The sequence below is a fragment of the Mytilus trossulus genome, chromosome 8, assembly GCF_036588685.1.
Source record: "Mytilus trossulus isolate FHL-02 chromosome 8, PNRI_Mtr1.1.1.hap1, whole genome shotgun sequence".
Classification (NCBI taxonomy): Eukaryota; Metazoa; Mollusca; class Bivalvia; order Mytilida; family Mytilidae; genus Mytilus; species Mytilus trossulus.
Window position 1 is genome coordinate 63,333,690 of NC_086380.1, and position 18,116 is coordinate 63,351,805.

Genomic DNA, 18,116 nt, shown 5'->3' on the forward strand with positions numbered 1-18,116 from the left:
TGCAACAAACACGAATAATACACATATTTGTTTATAGCATATGGAGTCAAAACGAGTTTCAATTTGAAGTAAATCTAGTTATATCACACATTAAATCTTTAAACATGGAGTTGAATCTGATTTCAATTTGCATTAAATGAAAGTTTATTGTTGTATTAAATTTGCAACTCGACGTTTAATCAGAATTAAAACCACAGTAAACAGCTTCCTGTTTGGAATATCTTTGACTTTAATTTGTAGTAAATCATGTTATACAGGTATTCTCTACATTAAATTTGAAGTTGTATGTCTATTAAACTTCAATAAATTTGAAAAATACTGGACAGTAAATCAGGTGTCGATTCGTGAACTTACTGCATCCAGTAAACTATTTGTAAACTACTATTAAATATTGCGTTTACTTGACCAATAAACTACCAGGAAAATAATAAACTCGGAACTTACAACTAGTTTTCAAGTAGTTTATTGATTCCTTAAACTAATCATTTCATGCAGTGATAATGATGTTTGCACCTTATATAATGAAGTTTGTACATTATATAATGAAGTCTGTACATTATATAACGATGTTTGTACATCATATAATAATGTGTGTACATCATATAATAATGTGTGTACATCATATAATCATGTGTGCACATCATATAATGATATTTTCACATCATATAAGAATATTTGCACATCATATATAATGACAAGTGCGCATCATATAAAGGTGTTTGCACATCATGTATAATGACAAGTGCACAACATATAAAGGTAAATGCACAGCATATAAAGGTAAATGCACATCATATAATGAAAATGTTCATAGAAAGACAGTATTGGTCTGTCATACTCATGAATTATTAACTTGATGGCTCGTTTCAAGGATACATCTGCAGGTTTTTATTTGTATGTCCATCTGTTACCTTTTTTAACGCAAAATTCTAAAAGTTTCGGTCTTTTTTTTTAGCCATGGCGCTGTGAGTTTGTTTTTCGACTTATATGTTTGAGTGTCCATTTCGTATCTTTCGCCTTTGCTTTAAAAACGACTTGAGATACTAATTTTCAAAATTACTTTAAATATATGTTAACATTCAGTGTGATTTTTTTTTAAATAAAGTGGCTCTTTGGTCAACTAGTCTTAGTACTAGTAGTTTACCTGTATCACTAGAATAGAAAAATAAAGGATATGGTCTATTCGTCAGTGAAGAAAAGATCAGTTCATATACCGTAAAACACACTAAACAAAGCAATGGGCCAGCGCCTTTGTTGCAGTTGTATAACTATTCTTCATCTCATAGTGACGCATTACACACAGTGTTCTAGCCTGTCAAAACTTTATTTTCAAACTGTCTGTCGTCCGCCGTTTCGCAATGTATGGTTTTACGATTAATACAACTGAATATTGCCCGGACTCAATATGAAGCTTTGCATGTAACATGAAATAATAACCAAAAAATAACATTTATTGTATTGTTGGTATCAGTATTTATGGTTTTTCAAGCTTTTAAGAAAAATGTGCAAGAAAACTTATTGAAAACGGAATGTCACATCCTCATTTTTACGGAGATGTTGTTTGCCGTTCCCGAAATTATTGAAACCATCCTGATAAACTTATCGATCCTTTAAATAAACTTATTGTGAAAGGTTGCAAATTCAACACTGTCAGTAGATCTTTTATTATTGTATTTATTGGTTTTAATATTGATTTTGTTATCAGTAAATTAAAAGCAAACAAAATATTATTATTTTTTAATACAAGCGCACGTTCATGAAAGTTAAAAATCGAATGTTGAAAACGAATGTTGAATGTTAAAAACGAATGTTGAAAGTAGAAATTCGAATGTTGAAAGCGAATGTAGAATGTTGGAAACGAATATTGAATGTTGAAAGCGAATGTAGAATGTTGGAAACGAATATTGAATGTTGGAAACGAAAGTTGAAAACGATGGTTAAATGTTCAAAACGAATGTTCAAAACGAATGTTGAAAGTTGGAAACCGAATGTTGATAGTTCAACCCGAATGTTGAAAAATAATGTTGAATTTTGAAATGAATGATAAAGGTTGAAAACGAATGTTGGAAGTTAAAATCGAATGTTATACACGAATGTTGAATGTTAAAAACGAATGTTCAATGTTCAATACGAATAGTTAATGATGAATGCGAAAGTTGAATGTTGAAAAAAGTGATAAAAAGGTTTAACAAAATTTGTTTGATGGTTGAATATTAAAATCGAATGTTGAATGTTGAAAAAGAATGCTACAAAAAAAAAAACAGTTGAATAATGAACTACTTTGACATCCGTTGTTATAACCGAAGTACCGAAGCACTGACTACTGAGCTGATGAAACCCTTCCTTATCCAAAAACTAAATACCATCAATTAGAACATTCTCTCCAAAATTGTTTTCTTTCTGGACATTCAAAACATTGATGCTCTATAGTATATATTTCTTTACAACTGGTACATTCATTAGTTAATGAAAGTTTATTCTTTTCAAGAAGATAATTATGTGAGTCTATTCTGTGAAATATTGTATATTGGAAAGCTTGAAGTTTGCTTTCTATAGTACATTTAAAAGCCAGTGAATAAATATTTGTCAATTTTTCGTCACTAATTTCTGTATCAAAAATGTCTTCCCACCTTTGTCCTGATCGATATAAAGTGAATATCAATCCCCATGTTATAACAGGAGTCCTCAATATCGTTCGTGACCAAGAGTTGAAATCATTCCTCCGTAAAGGATCTAAATATCGTCCCCTGTCAATTGATAATTGGAATGATTGTCATACACGACTCACTGCGTACTTACTGTTCGAAATGGATAAAACGAGAAAAAGCCAACATGAAATTTTTTTGACTCTTTTTTAAATTCAGTAATGAGCCTGTAATTCAATGGTTGTCGTTTGTTTATGTGTAACATATTTTTTTTATTATTATTTCTTTATATAAATAAGGCCGTTAGTTTTCTCGTTTGAATTGTTTTACATTGTCATTTCGGGGCCTTTTATAGCTGACTATGCAGTATGTGCTTTGTTCATTGTAGACGGGCGTACGGCCACATATGGTTGTCAATTTATGTGTCATTTTGGTCTCTTGTAGAGAGTTGTCTCAGTGTTAATCATACCACATCTCCTTTTTTATATAAACTTTTAGCTACTTCTTTACAAGCAGAACCAAATACAACGAAAGTTCTGACTATGTACTGACTTCCGAAGCTACAAAGCTACACAAAACACCTTACACATATAGATTTATTTCGTCTTCAAGCCATTGATCCACTACTAAAGTGTCTGTTCTACTTACTAGTACACTTGGTACAATCAAAAACCTAATAATGAATTGTTCAAATAAGGCCTTTGAAAATAGTGGATTTTAATAACTATTGAAGTTTCACAAATTCGTTGGAAGCACTTGATAATATGCATGCTTATATTTGTGATATTGAATCTGTTCAAGGTTTTATTTTTTTCTCCTATATGCTTTGCCTAAAATTCACACACCTAGTTAAATGGGCATTTAAAAAGTCAGAATACGAATACCTATGTTAAAACTCTTTTAGGTCATTTTTAGTAACAATAAACAAAAGAACTATGTCAATTGGACACGCTTTGATACTATGCTTTAATACTATGCTTTGGAGATTCCGTAAATCGTTATCGAAATTCCAACTGTGTACAACTTATTGCGGACCTGGTTGTTTTGTATTGTTATGAGTTACAATTTATGACTAAAACCGACAAAGACCAATATCTGATACAAAAGGTTAACAATACTTTTAGATATTCGAATGATATATTGGCTCTCAAAAATGACGACTTTAGCATGTATACCTTAACATTATCCTGTTGAACTAACTTTAAATAAAGCTATGAATGATAATGAAAAGTGCCCTTTCCTCGATCCTGATATCTATATCATTAACGGGAAACTCAATACTAAAATTTATGATATTTGTTATTCTCATCGGATTTTGTCTATTGCTTATTCGTTTCTGTGTATGTTACATTTTAATGTTGTGTCGTTGTTTGTCACTTGAAATTCATATAAGGAAGACATAATCTTTCAATCAGTTTAATTGAAGCTAGACCTCAATTAAACTGATTGAAAGATTATGTCTTCCTTATATGAATTTCAAGTGTAATCCCTCCCGTTCTCTGGCATGTCAGTAACTGCTAGTAGTCTTATGTTAATTTATATATCATTTTCATTTTGTTTAGTTTCTTTTCTTACCTATCATACATATTCTTACATCGGACTCGGACTTCTTTTGAACTGAGTTTTACTGTGCGTAATAGTTTGTGTTTGTTTTTTTCAACATTTGCTAGAGGAATATGGGAAGGGTTGAGATTTAAAAAAAAACATCGTTAAACCTGACACATTTTTGCGCCTGTCCCAAGTCAGGAGCCTCTTTTATGATTTTTAATTTTAGTTTTTTGTGTATTTTTCGGAGTATAGAATTACGTTCATTATCACTGAACTAGTATTTTTTTGGTTAAGGGGCCAACTAAAGCACGCCTCCGGGTGCGAGAGTTTCTCGCTGCTTCAAGACCCATTGGTGGCCTTCGGCTGTTATATGCTCTTTGGTCCAGTTGTTGTTGAAAAATTTCCCATTTCCATTCTCAATTTTACATCTTTAGAAAATAATTTACTTATAGGCATTTTGTATTCGCATGCCCAAAAACCAATCCAAATAAGCTGCTGTTAGGTGACATGTTTTGTTGTAATAACAAATCTTTCCAGTCACGTTGTATAGGAAGTTAAATAGATAGAATGTCTACAAAAGTAACGTTCAGGCTATATATTTGGTTAATAGCGTAATGAGACATAAATTCGCCTTTATTATCTACAATATCATTAATGAACATTATGCCTTTCATGTACCAAGATCTGTAAAACAAAAATACTAGTTCTGTCAACTTTGATAAACGGATTGTACCAAATAAATTCTTTTCTCACTTTCTCCTTTCGTTAAAAATTTTGTTCTTTTGACACAATTTCAAGGTCGTTTCCAACTAATTTGTTGATACATTCATTTTCTATAATCAAGAACCAACACTTGCTGTCTTCAAAATATCACATATCTCACATTCTTTTTTAAAATCTTCTAATTTACTCGTATATTTGACAGATGTGTTTTAGTTTGTCTAAAGATGGATTTAGTATCGTATTAAAATTCCCATCACAAGATTGCGATAAAAATTTCGTTGAACAAAATCTTGGTATTTTCAATATAGTCAATTTGTTCATTTTTTAACTTTTGGTGGGCGCATAATAATTTACAAAAACACAATCAATTTCAACAATTAGAATGAGATACCTTCCGTTTTCATCTGCTATTTTTTCCTTTAATATATGTCTGTTAACAATGGTTAAGCTGTTAATAAACATGGCAAAACCTCTAAAATTCTCCGTTTCCCCGTGCAAAAAATAAATATCTCCACCACATTCCCTTTTAAATATGGTTTCATAGGATTTAATACTTTGGTTTTTTTGTAAGAAAATGATGCGGCTTTGAATTTTTTTTCGACCAAAGAAACATGGATTTGCGTTTAAAATCGGTTTTAAAACCAATTACATTAAAAGAAGTTAAATCGATGCAATAACTAGCCATTATCTTGTGTTGGCTTTACATTCTGATTAGTTTCATATGTAATACACTAAACGTAGTTGAACTTTATTTAACTAAGTAGAAAAAAAACAGACATTCCAAAAATACAAAAACTACAAAAAGAGAGACTTCTCTCTGTTCGGTCTGCCTGACTAAAACCATAGATTTAAATAATGTTTATATTTCTATTCTTCATTGTTCATTCTCAATAAAACACATGTACATTTCATTCATCAATAAAACAGTACAATTTACAACCTTCACTATAGATGACCTAATTGCGATTAAAGTACATATGTACATGTACGCAGACATTCTTGTCGCAAATTTTGTTTACCTTTCGTGTCGGCGTACGAATATGGGACATAGTTATGTAATGATAAATATGTATTTTTGATAATACTGTGAATTGCATTTATTATCAATGAATTCATAAATAGATCGGGTTTTTTTTTTTTTTTGACATTGGCAATTATATTTTTTTAAGAATGGATATATACAATTTTATCACCAACATTGCTGTGAAAAAGTATTCGTACAAAAAGAAAATGTGGATTCATTTTATAGAATACCAGAGTTATACATGTTTATTGTCGGGGTATAAGCTCAGTAGAAATGTAGTTATCATTAAGTGGATGATAGAAATAAAAGACGTCTTGACTATTTGATGGATGTATTAGAAAGCCATAGTAACACGTCAAGGTGACGTGACGTTACATAAAACGCGGTACATAGTAAACATCATGTGTGCGGTATTAACAACATACTTGGGGCCACACAAAAGTGAAATTAGCAAAAAATAACTAAATCAAATTTAATTTAACCAGCAAGAAAATAAAATAAGGGAAAACTTTAAACATTTCTCAAATGAATTTATGTCCATGAAAAACTAAACTGAATCTCGCTTTTTACAGTACAGTCTTTGTATAATTCACTTAGTACATTTCTTTATCTTCTCCATGACAACCATCTTAGCTTTGCGACATGTCTTAATTGCACAGTCCGTATTGTCCTCATCACTCTTCGAACTAACTTCAAGTGGGTACAGTTTTGTGATAGGAAGCGATGTTAGTCCATTTTTGGGTCCGGAAGACGGCAGATCTTGCTAGTCCGTCTCCTCATACATTGAGTTTTTCGACAACGGCTAGTGTTCATTTGATCCTCGGCGAATCTTCATAGATTTGTACCACGTCTCCAATGCTGATCATTTGTTTATTGTTCCCTGTATTGCGACGATATTATCGTAGGGATGTTAAGTACTTATGTTTCATTTTACACCAACAACTTTGAAAAATCAGTGGTATAATCTAAACACTTTATTCATAGATTTATGTGTCTTATCATTTAGTGAATGTTCCTAATCTTGATTCGTAGGGTAAGGAAGTGATGTTATTCTACGTCCGTGGAACGTAGTGAGCGGTTCATCTAACGCGTCGGATGATACGTTTGTTAAAGGTTCTTGAGTATACATGTAACTTCAATTTCCGTAATGATGGTACTTAATAGTTCAATATGTATCAAAAACGCCCTTTTTCCTTTTTATACAGTCCTTTGTAAGTCTAATAAGCCTCACCCAAAAGCCATCATATTACGGAGCTCATTTTTGTATAAACTTCCATTCAGTGCCGAAGTTGTTCAGTTTTCTTTAACTGATAATGATTTTGTTAATTGCTTGGCGGCTGTGATGAATTTTGTACCGTTGTCATAAATCATATTTTTTGGCAATTATTTTCTACTGGCGAATCTTCGTAACGCTAATATAAATGTATCTTCAGAAAAATGCATCACTACTTCTAAATGTACAGCACGAGTGTTAGCGAAAGTAAATAGACAAATATAAATTTTACTGGTGTGTCCATCTGTGGTTTTATCATTCAAGGCACCAGTAAAATTTACTCCCGTAACTGTAAACGGGGGTGCTTCTGTAAGTCGGTCTTTATGTAACGAAGGAAGAATCTGGAGCCGAATACAGTCGACTAGCAACTTTCTTGCAGATCACGCATTTATGTATATTGCTCTTGTCGTATCGACTATATCCAATATGTTTGGCAGAGTAATTACACCAGCGGTAGAATCCAAAAAAAAAAAATTTCAATACACCCACCGAACACACGGCTAAATTATATATCATTGAAAAGATAAAATTGTTAACTTTAATATTAATGATGCCGTAAGCATGAGAAGTGGTCGGAATTTTGCATAATTGAGGTCAAAGGTCAACAATTGAATATTACAAAATTTTGTCTTTACTGTCTATTTTGGGCTGAACTTAGGAACATAAAACATATTTAGCAATCAGAGGACAATATTTCATTCAACACATATGGAACCTGTTGTGAATACCATTTTTTTCAAAACACGTAATTTTTTTTCGTTAATATTGACGTTTTTCGTTATATGATACATTTTGTTTATTTATGACTTCATTTAGTTTCCATACAAGGATGACCTTGAACTTTGGTAATATTTTTTTCCCATAAAAATGAAGTCTAAAGACGACTTGCTACTATACAAAAGTTCAAAGTCAGGTAAAGGAGGGATAAAAGTTAATTTCATTGATTTCAGTTTCAATGGGCATGATGGTTATTTTCGTAATTTTTTTACATTTTTTTTTTCAGATAAAAGCTGCCATTAATATTTTTGTTATAAAATCAAATAGTATTCATATAAGGTTTATAAAATATGTTGGCATAATATCAACGTTTTTTTACGTTTTTTAAAATTCGGAATGCCTGATCGTCCATTCATAATAAACGGAAATAGCTTCAGTGTCAAAGTAAACTAAACGTATATTAAATCAACCGAAAAGGTGGACACAAACTAAAAGCAAAACAAGTGTATGTATGAATTAGCATTATTAAGACATAAATAGTTCAGGTTATCAAGCATCATCCTCATTATCTATATCTGCCATGTGTGTATTGATGTTTTTAAAAAGGTCTGATGCTTGACATTGACAAAGTTCAGTACAGGATAAATTCGGTTCAAAACACACACAACTTTTACTGCAAACTGATTTTCCTTTGCATGTGCACACCAAATCTTGAAGGAAGTCAGCTGACATTTGACAGGTTCAAGACCACACTTTCCTTCTTTCCAAACAAACTGTAGAGGCGATCCAATAGCAGACTTGGCGATATGTGCAGTCATCCAGATTTTGGTTTGGAAAGAAGACTAAAGCCTAGTTGCGAGTTTCCGACTGACGGCTTCTGAATCTGCCATATCTAATAAAGATATCTGAGACAATTGATTGGAATCAACAGGCGCTTCTTTTAGTGCCTTTAGCATGGATTTCTTGCCTATGCCAAATAAAGACGATGTAGTATCACATCCTGTAATAGCATGTACAGCTGGTAGGATTTTACACAAAACTGAATTTAACGACCCACACAGCTCGTGAACAGGAATATAACGCCAACAATCCTTAATGCTAGTGATCATTCCTGTTTGAAACCACAATTCAGATATATGAGTCATCTGTTGGAAATTATGTATTAAAAGTACTGGCACGTCCGTATCGGGAGACTTTACAATAGTGCGACCGTTCACACCGTTTACCCTGTACAGTTTGTCAGCATTCAATGCATGCAGAATAATACGTGTATCTGCCTCTTCTTGTGTATTTGACAATTTACTGCAATCTGATATACCTTTGGGACTTATAATTTTCACTATTTCTGGATTGGGAAATGATCCAGCAAGTAACAGTTTTTGTCCATCCATAAGACAATTATTTTCTTTCATATATTGCAAAGTGAATTCACCAAGAAACTTTATAAGTGACTGCTTGTTTTCACCTGAAATAAGAAATTGTTTCCAGTCCTGAATGATTCTTCCTTCGATTCCTTGAAACACCTTTGGATTGAAAAATGACTTTGATCGATGTTCCCGTTCAGAGCTTTTAATGGAATTTTGAATATCATATCTATCAAAAATGTCAGCAACCACTGAAGCATATTGAAAGCAACAACCTGATTGTTGACAACATCTTAAGCCAATTCACCAAATGTTTTAAACCTATTTGCATTGATAGATTGCTATACCATCTCTTATATGGGTGGTTCGGGATATATCGAATATTGGAAGGATTTGACAGACTACTACATCCTGTTCCAGTATGTGAGCTAAATCTGCCTTGCAAGTTTTTCTCAATGTACCATCGTCATGGAACATGGATGTTGGGATTGGGCCAATTGGATAGGACAGAATTTTTTCAACTGTTACATCCTCTCGACAATTTGCCAAAGCCAAGGCACGCCTTAAAAATAACTCTGGGTTGAAATGCACATTAACTGTGTCACCAGAACGGCATGTTAGTTTAGTTTTTTTCGTCATATCCTCGAAAGACTTTAGTTTAGATTTTGATATCGGGTTATAGAAACTTCGAGACTGCCCGTTCGACAAAGAACCATCAACACAGGATTAAACCCTTTGTGTCCCCTCATTAATAGAATTCAATAAAGAATCTTGAACTTCTTTAGATGCGTGCATCCCATTTGAAATTTTTGATCCTATCAATTTCATGACTTGATAAGCTTGTTAGGTAACGCCTTACCTCATCATACGAACTTTAAAACCCATGAGCATTTAATGTTTCCACTAATTGTTTTGATTCAAATTCGTGATACAATTGTTATGACAGACCAATTTGAAATGGAGTGATAACACTAGTACTCATTGGAACTATGCTTTCTGTAAGCGACATACATTTTCGCATTTTTTCAACGGTAGTATGATTTTGGTTTGTAACGGCCTGAAAATACTTTTCATCTATTAACCAACAAATAAGTTTGGTCAGGTTTGGGGGCATTGAATGAATTGACAATGACAGAGAACATTCGGAAGGTGTTGGGTAATAATCATTGTTTAGATCAAGGCTATGTATATCACGCCTTACAATATTGGCAGCTGTGTGTAAAATCTATATTTTTGGAAATTCCTATTTCCAAATCTAACTGTGCTTATTTGAGTTCAGATTTTAGCTGACTTGCAGCTTTGATTGCGTCACCGATAGATATAGAGCTGCTGAACATGATATTTGATTTACCCTGGCCTTGTTGTGGTTGTATGACAATTGCATCGCCGTAATAATTCATTATTCTATTTTGCAATTTATATGTTCTGTATTTGTCGGCATAATCCTGTGGAAGCAAGAACCGAAATTTCTCAAGCAAGGTGGACATCATAAAAGCATAATGTTTTACATCAGGTCTGAATTAATTTCTGATACCAGCTTCACAAATGCAGTATCGTGATCAGAAGGTTCTGCTTTTACTTTTTGGGGTGTTTTCAGTAGATATCTTGTTATACAGGTCGAATGATAAAGGGCATTTTCAGTAAAATTTTCATGTAAAACCGTTGACTCAATTTCATGATCCGTAGTTATGATTCTAGATGTGCTTGGAGCAGGTGAAAAAATGCAAGCACCACCTTTGTTTTCCTCCGTTTCCATAAACTCTTGTTTATAACAAGATAGATTCTGCTTACTGGTGTAGGATTTACAACAAGATCTATGGTATTTAACATCAATATTTTCCGAAAAAAAATGATTAATAGATGACAACTCTTCTACAATCTTCAAATAGATCTCATCTTTCCGTAGTTTAGTAGCTTCAATAAAACTTATTTTGCCTTTGTCAGTGAAAATATATAATTTTTCGGGGCTTTTAATCTGACAAATAATGCATTCCAGCCAATCTAAGGAAGACTTCCCTCACTTGTTGGGGTAAGTTGTTAAGGACTACCGAACTGACATTATCTGGAAAATTTTCACAACAGATCTGGAATATTTTTTAAGCGATTACTTAACACAATGTAAACAATGAAACAAAACAATATATAACCACTCTGGGTATTCAAAATAACAAAAAACAATGTAATCAACAACAAAGCAAATATAAAACTAGTGTAAAGACGAATATAAACTCTAAAACTGATATTGATTAATCGATTTCAATGTGAATTGCTAATCGACATTTGGCTTGTACAGTGATAGAACTGAACGGAGTGAGGATTAAAACACAAATAAACGTCCCGGACGGTTATTCCGGAATTATATAAATTGTTTAACAGATTGATGTGTTCTATTCAAATCAAAAATTTCTTGTAAATAGAATAAGAAATGTTCCAAACGAAAGTTGTTTTGTATAAAGTAAATATCGAAGTGTATATTTATGCCAAATAAACACATATGAAGTGTTTTATAATTATCCTGCTATTAACGGAAACCGGTAAAAATCGTGTTAACCACATCTACTGAAGTAAAACGTTTTTTTAAATGTTGATGGTAAATATTTTGAAAACAATTATTGACTAGTTTTATCGTCACTTATATATTCTTACATTATCAAATTAAAAAATAGCCGAAATATTGTAATTCGTAATAATAATTAATATTTTAGTGTATCAGTGAATTATTTTTTATACACTACATAACGCTCTAAAAGGCCATTTTTACGGAAATTCGACCATACGATTTTCTTACGGCATTTTTAAAATATAAGTTTAACATGTATTCTTTCATTTAAAAAAAAATCCAGGTGTGTGTTCTTTGGGTGCATTAAACTCCTTAACTAAGCGCCTTTTCAGATTTCGCCGCTGCACTAAATGTTACGGTACTCGATAATCCTGTGCGTCAATTATTTTTAGTTATGTCAATTTGTCCTTTACGGGTAGCAAAATCGGGAATTGTGTATATTTTTCAATAGGTGCATTTGAGTTGTTTTACAAGGTTGTATTATTTCCACTCATGTTTGTAAATCTTGAATTATTTCTGAATTAAACTTTTTCTGTGTGTATTTTATCCACGCTACCGCTGCGTTTTGTATTTCGATCGTGTTTAACATACGTTTTTGTATTGCTCGTGTTCTACAGTTTGTAATAAATCTTCTCACGTAAGCGGCAATTCGAGGAAGTTTCGTGAATGAGTTGTTATGTGTAGCTTGTACGGTATCTACTACGACTTCTTAGTGTGCAATAGTGGATAATATTTGTGCTTCATCTCTATTCCATTCGGTAAATTATCTTCTACTATGAGCTAATCTAGGCTATGCATCCAAAGTTGGTTGTCTTGGAAGTTATCTACGGTTATCCCACTTGACAGTAAGTCAGCTGGATTTGACTCACTTGGACAGTATCTCCAAATTGTCTCTTCTGTTAGCTCTGTAATTCTTTTTACTCGGTATATGTAATGAATGTTTTTTAAGTTTTCTTTGAACTTAACCAGGTCAACACTATCTGGCTATAACTCCATAATTGCACGGGTTATCTGGAAAGTGTCCCTAATGTGTGCTAAAAGTCTGCTTCAAATAACGGCAGCCATCAATTTAATCTGGGTATTGTCAGTTGTGTTAGAGGTGCTACTCTGTTCTTTGCCATTATTAGGGTACGTTTTCCGTTTGCGACTATACACTCGCATGCGCCGTAGGCTTTTATACCAGAGTCCTTGTATTTCTATAGGAAGATGTGGTATGGAATGAGACAACTCTCTATCCAAGTCACAATTTATAAAAGTAAACCATTAAAGGTCAAGGTATGGTCTTCAAAACGGAGCAATAAAGGGCCCATGTGTAAAAATATTCAAACGGGAAAACCAACGGTCTAATCTATATAAAAAACGAGAAACGAAAAACACTTAAGAACCACATAAAACAGACGACAACCACACAACATCAGATTCCTGACTTAGGACAGATGAACATAATTGCAGCAGGATAGAACGTTTTAATGGTACCAAACCTTCTCCCTTTTCTGAAACATTAGTTTAACATCACAACATAGAACGACACATTATAGAATATTAATTGGAATGACGTAACTCAATAATAAAACGAAGTGATACAAATAAACACACAATGAATGAATAAAATTGATCTGTGATACATTGTAAATACAGAGTTAATAAAAATTAAGGTATGAATTACATATATTACGTTGTCTTTTTTGTGTCTCAACCTTGATCAAAGTAATGTCGGGGTACAATTATCTTTGTGGCTTCCTAAATATCCCTTCTGATATTCCTCAATTCTGTATCGTTGAGTCAGGTAGTAATTTGTCCTAGTTGAAGTTTTTCTCCTAGTGGAGTGCCAAATAAAAAAAGGTGCTTATTTTAGTATTTTACGACTTTAATGGACCAGCATAACTGCAGGCTAAAAACATTTTTGTTGCAAAGCCAATATCTTAAGCTTACTTTTTTCCCCGGTCGTAGACATTTTCTGCGATGCAATTTTTTTTTTGAAAAGATATTTATATTTGATTTTCAAATTTCAACATGAGAACAATTTGAATTTCTTAATTTTATTTGGGTCATTTGACAAATGCTTTTGCATTTTATACAGAGTTTAAATGTTAGTTCATATTCGAAAACTATAATACCTTCAAAATTTCTCTCATGGATCTGTTATTTAATTTTAAAGCAGTCTTCATTTGGTGCAAAGAAAAAAACTGTTTAAATAGTGATGAACCAAATGTATGGAAGGCTAACTTTGACTGTAACAGTTCATTTACTGAAACATCCAAAAGAACTGAATTAATTGGACGTTATTTTCTGTGTTTAAAGAACATATGTTGCAATTGTTTGAAAAACAATAGATTACACTCTTGTAAACTATCACCAATCTTTGCATTTTGCGATATGTTTCTTTGCGTATTTGCGTTATTGTTACAGGACATGACGGCTGAACAGAATGGGCTGTTGCTTTTACATTTGCAAACGTTAGCTGCAACGTTGCCATACTTTTAATTTCCAACCAAATGAACAATGAGATGTTGAAACAAGCCTACATCATTTACATATTGCATATGTTGAATCTGCTTGAAACGGTAAAATCCGCCTAAAATCTGCTTTAATGAGTCTGAACCGCGTGTCTTCTATTGTCCTATTTCGAGGTTTTCTCGAAAGATCTTCGATTATATGACCTAGACCTCTCATATGCATCGCATTATACCATTTTACTTCGGACGGTTAAAGGGCTTAATATTCCTAGCGGGTCATAAATCCATGATGATTGTCTAAGTACTTCGCGTTTTGTTATTAGTTTTGATGTATTTAGAGTTGGCGTAACGAATCCCCATGTGTCACTGGCTGTATCCCAATCTAATACTTAGATGTTAACTAGTTCATTTTTTGTCCATAAAATTTTCAAGTTTTACTAATACCTGTAATAGTTGACTGTTAAGCGCAAGTTAAATCCCCCTTCTGCAATAAACTACGAACGAGTATAAATTATTTTAACAGCTCTTCTTCTCATTCAAAGCTATATACAATGTTATCTACATATACATCTTTGGCAAGTTTTTCAATGAAATCAAATAGATGGCTATTCAAGTGCTTTGATAATACGGCGTTCAATATAAATGGAAAGCATGTAGCTCCAAATAATACGGACTTGAACCTCTATGTTGTTATATCGCTGTTTGGGTCTGTTGGTTTACTCAACCAGAAAAACCTAGTTACGTCCTGGTCCTCAAAGTCCAGTCCAACATTTAGAAACGCCTTTTCAATGTCTGTAGATACTGGATACTTATTCATGCGGAATCTTAGTAGTATGGCGGGGACTTCGTTTAGTTTCGGCGGTACATTCAGTAAGCAGTCATTTAAGCTAGCACTATCTGGTGTCTGTTTTCAATTACAATCATATACTATCATAGTACGATCCTGATTGGCGTAGTGACTGGATCCTTCTTAAAAGGGTGATTAGGTATGTAATCCAGCTTGAAAGTTGATTTGATTTCTTCGTTATCAACTATCTCAATGAACCTCGCTTTTCCTGCTCATCAATCTTTTTTTGCGTATTTTAAAAGTAATATTGGTTCCTTATGAAAACGTGTTATTACCCTCTCAGTCCTTTCAAAGCAACAGCTTTTTTTTCTGTTGGTAGCGGTCGATGTTCTGCTTTCCAAAGGAAATCAATGAATTATCTTTTGGTTTTGTAAGATATTGCTGTTTCTTCGTACATTGTTGGAAATTCGTCGATTTCAGTATTTTCGGTCTTATCTTTAACACAAGGTGTAATACCACCAATTAAAAGTCCCTATCTGTTCAACCAAATTTTACAATTTTCACAGCTTTCTAAATATTTTACCTTAAGTTTAACTTCATAGAACACTTTCTGCATGCCAATTTTCAACAGATGTTTAAAATCATATAAAAAAGAAAAGGTCTTCCGAATAGAGGTACCACTAAAAATAATCCCTGGTTTTCTGGAAATCTTAAATTAGTATACTATGGAGTGCATTAATCCTCAATTTTGAATGCAAACTCATAAACAAGTAAATTTTAGCTCAAAATGGTCTTAATATATTTCTCTTTCACCAAAAGTTTCATTTCTGTCAATTTGTTGTTTAGTTTAAGTAAAAAATGACATCAAATGCACTATTTTTGTCCGAGTAGGCCTACTTTCACATACATTCTAAATTTGAGGGAGTAAAAGGTGGTATGACACCACAAAGTGGTTCAATCTCCGAACATTTATGTCGGTTTAATGGGTCCTGACAGGAGGTATCCAGGGTCCTGACAGGAGGTATCCAAGCTTGGATTCAACAGCGGTTGGTCCTTCACCTCTAATAATATCATCTCCAACTATAATCCAATAATAATCTGCTCCAATAAGTATTTCAATTTCGAACATGTCATCGTCCGATACAGGATGTGCTAAGTTACGTCCTCGTCAGTGTTTCGTGTAAGTAACGGATTTCTCATGAATTTGTAGTAGCATTGCAATTTCAGGAATAATAAGAACGCTTAGTGGTTTATTTCGTTTTCATCTGTTTGAGTATAAACTGTTGCCGATTTCATGTGTCTTGCTTGTCCATTTTGTTTTCGGAAACCTTAAAGGTGCACTACTTCGTTTCCGCTTAAAACTAAATACGACTTCTCTGCAAGTGTCTCCGATGTGAAGGACCTTTGTGCACCTTCATCTAACATAATATTGGCTACTGCACTTTGTTTTCCCGAACTAACAGTAGCGACGGCTGTCTTTAACAGTACATTTGTAGTTCTTTGTGGTATGGAAGAATGTTCTACCGTATATTCGGTTTCTTTGGCTTGGGGTTGTTCAATTCCTCGGATTTCTCATCCTTTACGTATGTTAGTGTGATGACGTTTGTCACAATTTCGGCTTTTACTTTTTGATTTACAATCAGCTACTTTATGGTGACCTTGGCAGTTGAAACACAGTCGTTCGCTCTTGACTATATTCGTCCTTGCGTTAGCGGTTGTGCATTTAGTGCAGTTGACGGATGTGTGTCTGATTTCGTAACAAAATTCGCATTCTTTGTATTTATCTTTTTATCCGAGCGCGACTTTTCGTTCTTGTTGAATGATGGTTATTTTCATTGATATGGTCATGTTTATAAAATTGATATGGTCATGTTTATAAAATAACTGTTTACAAAACTTTTGAATATTTGAAAAACTAAGGCTTTTCTACCTCAGGAATATACTACCTTAGCTGTATTTGGCAACACTTTTAGGAATTTTGGTCCTCAATGAGCTTCAACTTTGTACTTTATTTAGTTTTTTTGTTTTTTTACTTTTTTGGATTCGAGCGCCACGAAACGCGCGTCTGGCGTATTAAATCATAATCACGATTCCTGTTGATAACTATTGATAACACGTCAATGTGACGTGACGTTACTTATAGCGCGGTACATAGTAAACGTCATGTGTGCGGTATTTGCGACAGTAGTAGTTTCACTCAAGGGAACTCAGTCATTTATCAATTGCTTAATATTACAAATGAGTTTGGGTAGGCATAAGATGACAGGAAAGGAATAAGAGTATTGTTTTGTGATATAAGTAAGGTATTTGACAGAGTTTGGCAAAAAAAGTGGTTGTTGAAGAAATAAGAAGCTATTGGCATTAAAGTTTCTATTTTAGAATGAGTAACAAATTATCTATCTGATAGAAAGCAAAAGGTTATAATAAATAATGTATCACCCAAGAGGGGCAATATAAAGACTGGAGTACCCTAGGGGTCGATCCTGCGACCTCTTATATTTTTATTTTTTTAATTTATCAATGATATCGTATCTGATATACAGTCTACTATTAAGTTGTTTGCTGATGATACAAGTTTATATTTGATAGAAGATGATCCCCAATAATCGGCAATCAACTTGAATAGAGATATCGGAACAATCAATAGATGAATTTCAAATTGGCTAGTGACCTTTAAATAACCCTCAGAAAACGGAGATCATGACAATTTCACGGAAACTTCACAAACCTGTTAATCCAAAACCTAACATTGACAACGTACAGTAACTGAGATAACCATCAATAAACACCTTGGATAACATATTTCAAACGATGGCACTTGGCATAAACATATTGATGTAATAACCGAACAGGCATACAAACCACTGAATCCTCTACGAAAATTTAAATACATCCTTGACAGACAAACACTCGAGACAATAAACTTATAATACATAAGACCATTATTAGAATATGCTAATGTTATCTGGAACAATACGCATCTTTTGATTGATAAGATTAAACAAGAACAAACAGAGGC

General features: G+C 33.1%; 1 protein-coding gene across 5 annotated transcripts in view; it reads right to left on the reverse strand.

Annotated features, from left to right (window-relative positions):
• Positions 1 to 18,116, reverse strand: part of LOC134681246 (acyl-CoA dehydrogenase family member 11-like) — a 533,340-nt gene that overhangs the window by 468,121 nt on the left and 47,103 nt on the right. The gene's annotated exons all lie outside the window — the stretch shown is intronic.